This window comes from Trachurus japonicus, chromosome 10 (assembly GCF_045865225.1).
Source record: "Trachurus japonicus isolate A0001 chromosome 10, Traja_1.0".
NCBI lineage: Eukaryota > Metazoa > Chordata > Actinopteri > Carangiformes > Carangidae > Trachurus > Trachurus japonicus.
In genome coordinates, this window is record NC_140916.1 from 21,847,945 (window position 1) to 21,854,876 (window position 6,932).

Here is a 6,932-nt window from a genome sequence, read left to right on the forward strand (position 1 = left end):
GTGGCTTTCAGCTGGTGCGGGATATGAAAGGTGGTGGGGGTGATGAATGCCCGTGGGCCTCTGCTTGATGAATTGGGCAAAGGGGTTGACGAGGAGTCAGGGATGGTCAGGCTTTGTGCGAACAGACACCAGGGCCCTCGCTGCAGAAGAGGATGAAAGGAGGATTTGTCCCAGCTAAAGGGTGGAAGGAGAAGGATTAAAGAAACGAGTGAAGAGGAGAAAGAAAGAGGTTGAGCAAGCGAAACTAGAAAATTTAAAGGAAACACCCACCCTCCTCTTTTCTTCCCTCCATGTTCTGACTTTTGCTCACTGTTCATCTCCTCCCCAAACTCAAATCAATCTAAATGACTATTAAGGGTTAGAATAAAAATCTGAAGGTGCTAAATTTTTATTTCTTTTTTTGGTAGCTATTACAGCTACATCTGTTGCTGGTCAGCCATATTTTATAGTTGACATGGCAGATTTATGACTGCAGACAAAAAAAAAAAAAAATGCAGAGTTAAAATGTTCCCATATGGGGAGAACCTGCAGAGGATATAGAAATGAAGATAATGACCTCAAGTGCATGGCTGCAGCTTTGAAGTTGCTCCCCCATGAGTCACAGCGAGAGAGTCGAAATTGAAAATGAAGTTACACTTGCAGCGGGAATTGGGGGCTAATAAGAGCCTCACCTGTTTATTTGGATTAGACAAGCTTCATATGTGTCCTCTTCAGAGGCCTGAGCAAAGGTCCGGCTTGGACAAATTAAAGTGGGATGTTGTGCAGACTGCGATGCATTGGGTTTGAGTATGGAGCACGCCGGAGGTGCTTGTGTGTTTCTGCAGAGTCACTGGCAATGTGAAAGTTCAGTTTGAGAGGTTTACGCCTCTTCTTGCTGGGAGTCAGATGAGAGGATTTCTCCCACACATCTGTATGGTAAATATGACGCTACTACAGCCAGCAGCTGGTTAGCAAGGCTTAGAATTAAGGCTGGAAAAAGTGCTGTTCTGATCTTATTCTTGTCAAACATGTCCTATAATCACACTTTGTGATTCTGTTGTATGTGTAGTTTGTGTAAATGACCCACTGCAATGCCCAAAGAGCGTTGTCTTCTGCACATAACAACACTGGTTATAGCGGAGCCAGTTGCAGCCTTCCCCGCCCGTGATGGATGCCCAGTTTAGAAGGAGGCCTCCCGCTGCTCCTGATGGCTCACACGTCATCATCAGATCTGGGATCAGGTTCCTCAAACTCCTCTTAACCTCAGCCAAGGGAGGGCTTGAAAAAAACGGCTGACTCAATATCAGTGGCTATTAGCGATGAGGGCTTGTATCTTATACCACCCCGGTTAACAAGGCCACTAAAGGGGTCAAACCCCTGCGTCAGCCTGCTAAAGCAAAGCAGCACAACGGAGTCTAAGGACTGTTATGTGTAGCTTGCGGAGCAGAGCTTCAAATTCCCAGCAAGAGAGGAGAGAAAGGATATCATCTGTTCTTATTTTACCTTTTGTCAAGCAGCATGTGGAAAATGATCTTCACTGTGAGTTATTTGCAGAGCTGGATTCCGTGTTATTTCATTCCCTAGCAGAGACATAACAGAGAGGGTCTCCTCTTTCACGCAGGTGGTCCTTCGGTCTTGTTCAAGGGCGCTGTGTGTGCTGGGGAGGGGTGGGAGGGTACGCAGAGAGATGGGGGGGATGGGGATTGAGGAGGGGACGACACAGACAGATGCATGCGAATTTAGGTAATGGTGTAACATTTCAGCGCCTGTTTTCCTTGGCCACCCCATATAAAGATAGTGTTAATTAATTTGTTTGCTTTGCTTTTAAGCACTAACAAATGGAGCCCTCCAGGTTTTGAGAAGTAGTACCACTAGTATGCAAGGAACACAGTCTAAAACCAACATTTGTTGTACAAATTGCTTGCATATGTTCTTGGGAGAGGAAAAAAGATCCTTGTCATGACACACCAACAGAGATGTCCCGCTATTTCTTTCTTCTTTTTTTTTTACTCAATGGGAAAACCTTGGTAGGAATATTTTAACTTTGTCGCCAACATTTTGGTTTAGCAGTTAATTATCCGTACTCCAAACATGCGGTTTTGCTGTTTTCATCAGACAGCTGACTTAAATATAAACTGGAACGCTGAACGCCATATTTCATAGTGTAAACTTCCTACTTAACCATGATAAAAGTAGGATTTTTTTATTTTTTTTAATTCCTTCAATCTTCTGGTCATTGATACAGTCACTGATTCATGTTGAATGGGTAATAATTCTAATTAATTGCAGTCTCACATTAGTCTGCTTCATGAATGAGCCCTCAATATCTGAGCAATGTTCCACCTGCCCATCCATGCTGATGACTGAGGTGTGGTGTAATAACAGCAATAACAGCTCGACTAGCTGTGCCCGGCTGCGGTCTGTCGTTACAGAGTGTGTATGCGTGATCATGATCCTGTCTGATGAGGGAACAGGCCCTCAGAGCGAGACTATTATTCTTACTACAACACAGAGCAGGAATCTACCCTCAAACAGATGTTAGGAGCCCTTTGTAGAGCCTCTGGCACCGAGCCCAACCCTACCTATCTGCACAGCTATTTACATGGCAATCCAGCTGCTCAGTCTCTCTCTTTTTTCTCCTCTCCTTTTTTTCACCACTCCCTTGCTTTTGCCTCTCACTCTGCCTGTATCTATACATTCACGTTCACATTCCCTCGCTTTCTTGTTCTCCCTCCTCTTTTCTCCCCTCATTGTTTGAAATCAAATCCCCACTCTCATATAAACTTTGATCAATCAAACATACTAATTTGTTTAGCTGAGGAGACAGTGACATACTGATGCAGGTTCGGTTACAGCAACATGAAAAAGGCCAGGCATCCCGTTTCTGAAAATATCTCTGTGCTGACGCAAACCTTTACCCCACACTTTATTTAGTCATTGCCTTTCGCAGAGCAGCCAAATTTATCGGAAAAACTTCTACCTGCTACCCTGACTTATTGTCCCCTCTAGTCCAGGCAGATGTGGGAGGGAGGATTTATAATGATAACTGTTCCTGGAATCAGAGTTTATATTTGCGCACTCACTAATCTTGTGAGGTGATGTAAAATGCTTCACTTCTATTTTAACTAGAATGGCTGTCGATGGGTGCATAACAAGAGCAAAGTGAGTTATTTCATTTTATGTGATGAATCCACCGAGTTCAGAGCAATTAAGGAACTGTACACAAATTACTGGAGTATGGATTGATTTTTATTCTCTTAAAAAAGAAAGAAAGGCCCTCTCCAGGTGTTATTAAAGAGGAACCACGCAAGATTTTTTACTTTAACTATGCTACATTTTTGCCTTAATCAAACAGCTTTGGAGTAATTGTGATCTCTGCCTTCCACCTAGCATCTCTTGGCCAAAAACCAACCTTGCAAGATCAGCGCCTCCGACCCAGTGTCCCAGCTCTCATTTCTGCGCACTGCGACACAAACGCGCCACGTAACCTGTAATCTCTTGTTTATGAATATTACAGCACAGACATGATGTAGTTATTTCCCTTTAAAGGTGCTATATGTACATATTTGAGTTGTGTTCTCATCAGGCTATAAGAATAGCTGCTAGTTTAGCACCAAACCTCAACCTTATTTGCCAAGCGCTATCGTCAGCAGTGAAAGCAAACACCAATTTCAACTTTTCTTTTGCTTCCCTTTCTATCTTTTCTTTCTTTCTAATGAAGTTGCATGCTGAAGAGCTAGCCCTGACCCACCACGTCCCATCTAGCTGTACTACCTTGCAATTGTGAATCGTCCTCTCTGTTGTCATTTCACTAGGACTAGATTATCCCAATTCATGTTATGGCTAAATCTCACAAGAAAAGAATAAAATAAAACATAAATCTTTGATGAGATAAACGTAGTAATTAGTTAGTAATTTTTGCAGAGTCCCTAAGCACAGCAGCTAACTTGTTGCCAGTTGCCAAAGTTTGGACAGACCTATGGACCTTTTCAGAAGAAACTCCTCAGTGTGAAGCCCTTCTGTGGCACTGTGACACCTAACTTCATTATTATCATTGTCATGATCATAAAATGAGTTAAACGATGCAAAACAGCTGAGAGTTTTCTAGCTCAGAGGACGGATCTGGTCTTCATTAGCAGGAAGATCAGTGGCAGCATTATCATAAGATGATAATTAGACAAACAACCTTCATGTAAATGAAAGGAAATGAAATCAAAGTCCGCTGGGGCCCTGAAGCTGGCCGGCTCGTCAGTAGAGGTGCTGATGTTTTCCCCTTCCAGAGCCCAGCCAACATCTCAGATTGCCTCAGAATCATGCAATGTCACGCTATGACAAATGGAGATACATTAGTTAATTAAAGTAAGGAGTTCAAAGCGGGGTGACGCAGGTTGTCCTTTTTTTTTTTGTTTTTGCTTTCATTCTTAAACATTCCACTGTGTCACGATGCAAAAGCAGATCTGAGTCCAACTCGCTGACTCTCCTGGCGTGATTGGATGAGTTCTTTCTCAGTTTCTGCAATCAAGGCTGCTTCAGCTTCTGACGTAGTTTTGCTGTTATTCTCCCCTCTATTGTTGACTTAAGTGAACACTCAGATCTGGTATATTAGTGGAGGTAATTTACTGTCCAGAGTGATTTACAGTTCGGGGTGATTGTGTGGGCCTGTGCATGAGAATGCTTAAAGTTTGTTTACCAAATAGGATTAACAGAAGTCGTGTCTTTCGTGTGCTCGCTGACATTAAACAGCTTCTCTACCAGAGACATTTTAAATGACTTAAAGTGATTTTTGGCAAATGAGAAAACACCGACTGAACTAATGGGGCCAAGGGGTTCATTGTTGATGACTTGTATTGGGAGGTAAAAAATTGAAAAGAAAGCAGAGAAACCCACTGTTTTCATCTGAGGTCTTCAACTTTACCGTCTTTGATGTTATGGGGGTGAATAGTTGTTAGGTTGAGACAATCTCTCTGCTGCCAGAAACAAGGCTGGAGGCTGAGGCAGGTGCACCGCGTTCATCACATCCTGATGGAGGAGACTGAGGGCCAAGATGTTGTTCTCAACATATTGGAAGTGTTTGTTAACAGATGGAGACATGTGCTGGCAAACGTTACCTCACTTTGTCCAGAAAGAGGGGAGAGAAAAAGGATGGGGTGGAAAGCAAAATTTAATTTCAAACGGCACGACAGACATTGAAGGAGAGGGAAAGAGAGAGATAACAGAGGGAGACGGAGTTATTTTAATATTACCATGTCCAAGCTTCACAGTTAATGATAATATATAGTAGTAAGAGTGAGCAGAAACCCTCTTAATTTATTTGTGCGTTAACTATCAACTAAGTCTGAGAAAAAAACGGCAGGGACTTTGTTTATTCCCAGGTTTTTACTATAATATCCAGCTGCAAATTGTGCAAAACCACAAGCAGGTTAAGGATTTTCCCTCAGGAAATCTTTTTTTATCCGATGTCTGTCATACTTTTCAAGCACGTCTTAGTCACATATGTTCTTCCCCAGTCCGCTCCTCTATCTGTGTTTGTATCACAGCTTTATTTCGCTTGTAAGGTCATGCAGCTACAGCTGGCATCAATATGGCAGGGCTTTTTTTTCTGTCTAGTCCAGCGCTGGAAAGTTATATTCATAGGGCTAATCAGTTTAAAAGATAATGAAAACAGAGATTGTTTACAGAGATTAGGCCCTTGGAAATGGAATAATCAGTGCTTTGAAAGGGCACTGACAGCGGTGGGCTGGATTACTGTCTGTAGAAACGGAGCAACGCCGCTCTAACTCTCCATCTCTAACAAGCTCTCAGAGCCCTGATGTCATCACAGATAGAAGATAGAGTACCTTATCCTCCACTCCTCTCCATTTGCTCCTCTTTGCTGGAATTAAATTACTCAACGTTTAACAGACGGGGCACCTGTCAGCCAGATGTGTTTGAGTAATGAACAAAGTGTAGGATGAAGTAAGCGTTTTGACAAAAATGTCCAGAGAAAAATTAATCATGGGCTTAATTTCTTCTCAACCCCATTGTTTAATATGCTGTATGATTTATGTGGCAGCAGATTGATTTATTTCAGGGCAGTGATGCTGGATTACTGGAGGAAAGTCACCAACACAAGCTCTGAAATGTTTGCAACATTTCACACTTACAAAGGCATATGGATTATATACTTACTGTGACATGAACCATGTTAATTAGAGACCAGCTATTGTTTTTTTCCCCCTTTTGAGAGTGGGTTTTAATTTGTGTGGCTCGCATAGTGTTGTTTGTTGGCCGAGCTATTCGATCCTGTTCCCATTTTATTGATTGGAGAGACACATGGGGCCCCAGTTTAATTGGGGAGGGGTTCCCTCATAAGAGCTCTCCCCCAGAAAAAGCCATGAAAGTAATTATCAGTATCTTAGATCTCATCCAGTGAGGGGGGAACATATGTTTAGGATTTGGATTTACACAGGGTTGCCCCCATCACCAACCAAACACAACTTGTATCCTTACACTAACTGGGCGCACAGTGCGGGTCTGTAGCAACATGTCTCCTGACAGAAAAGAAGATCTGGGAGAGAGATAGATGGAGGATTTGTATCCAAATGTGGGAAGACAGTGGGTGTGATGTGCAAAGATACGAAGTAGAACAACTTGTTTTAGCTCAAGATTTGGGATGTTCTTGAGTTTTTCCTTGTAGGAGTAAGATGAGATCAGAGATTGATTATTTCTTGCTTTATTATATATTATTTTATGCCAGCACAATGAGCATAATGCAGATTTTGAACTTGGTGGCTTTGTTTGCCCTGTGACTGATCAGGAAGACTTTAGGGAAGTCCTTCTAGAGAGAGGAGGATGGGTGTGAATCTTTTGTCTCAGTCTGAATCCACTCTTGGCCATGACACACTGTCAGTTGAGCAGCCCAGCGAGGCTAACCCCCAGCCCTCTGACCAATGGCTCTGGCATCCTCTGCTTTG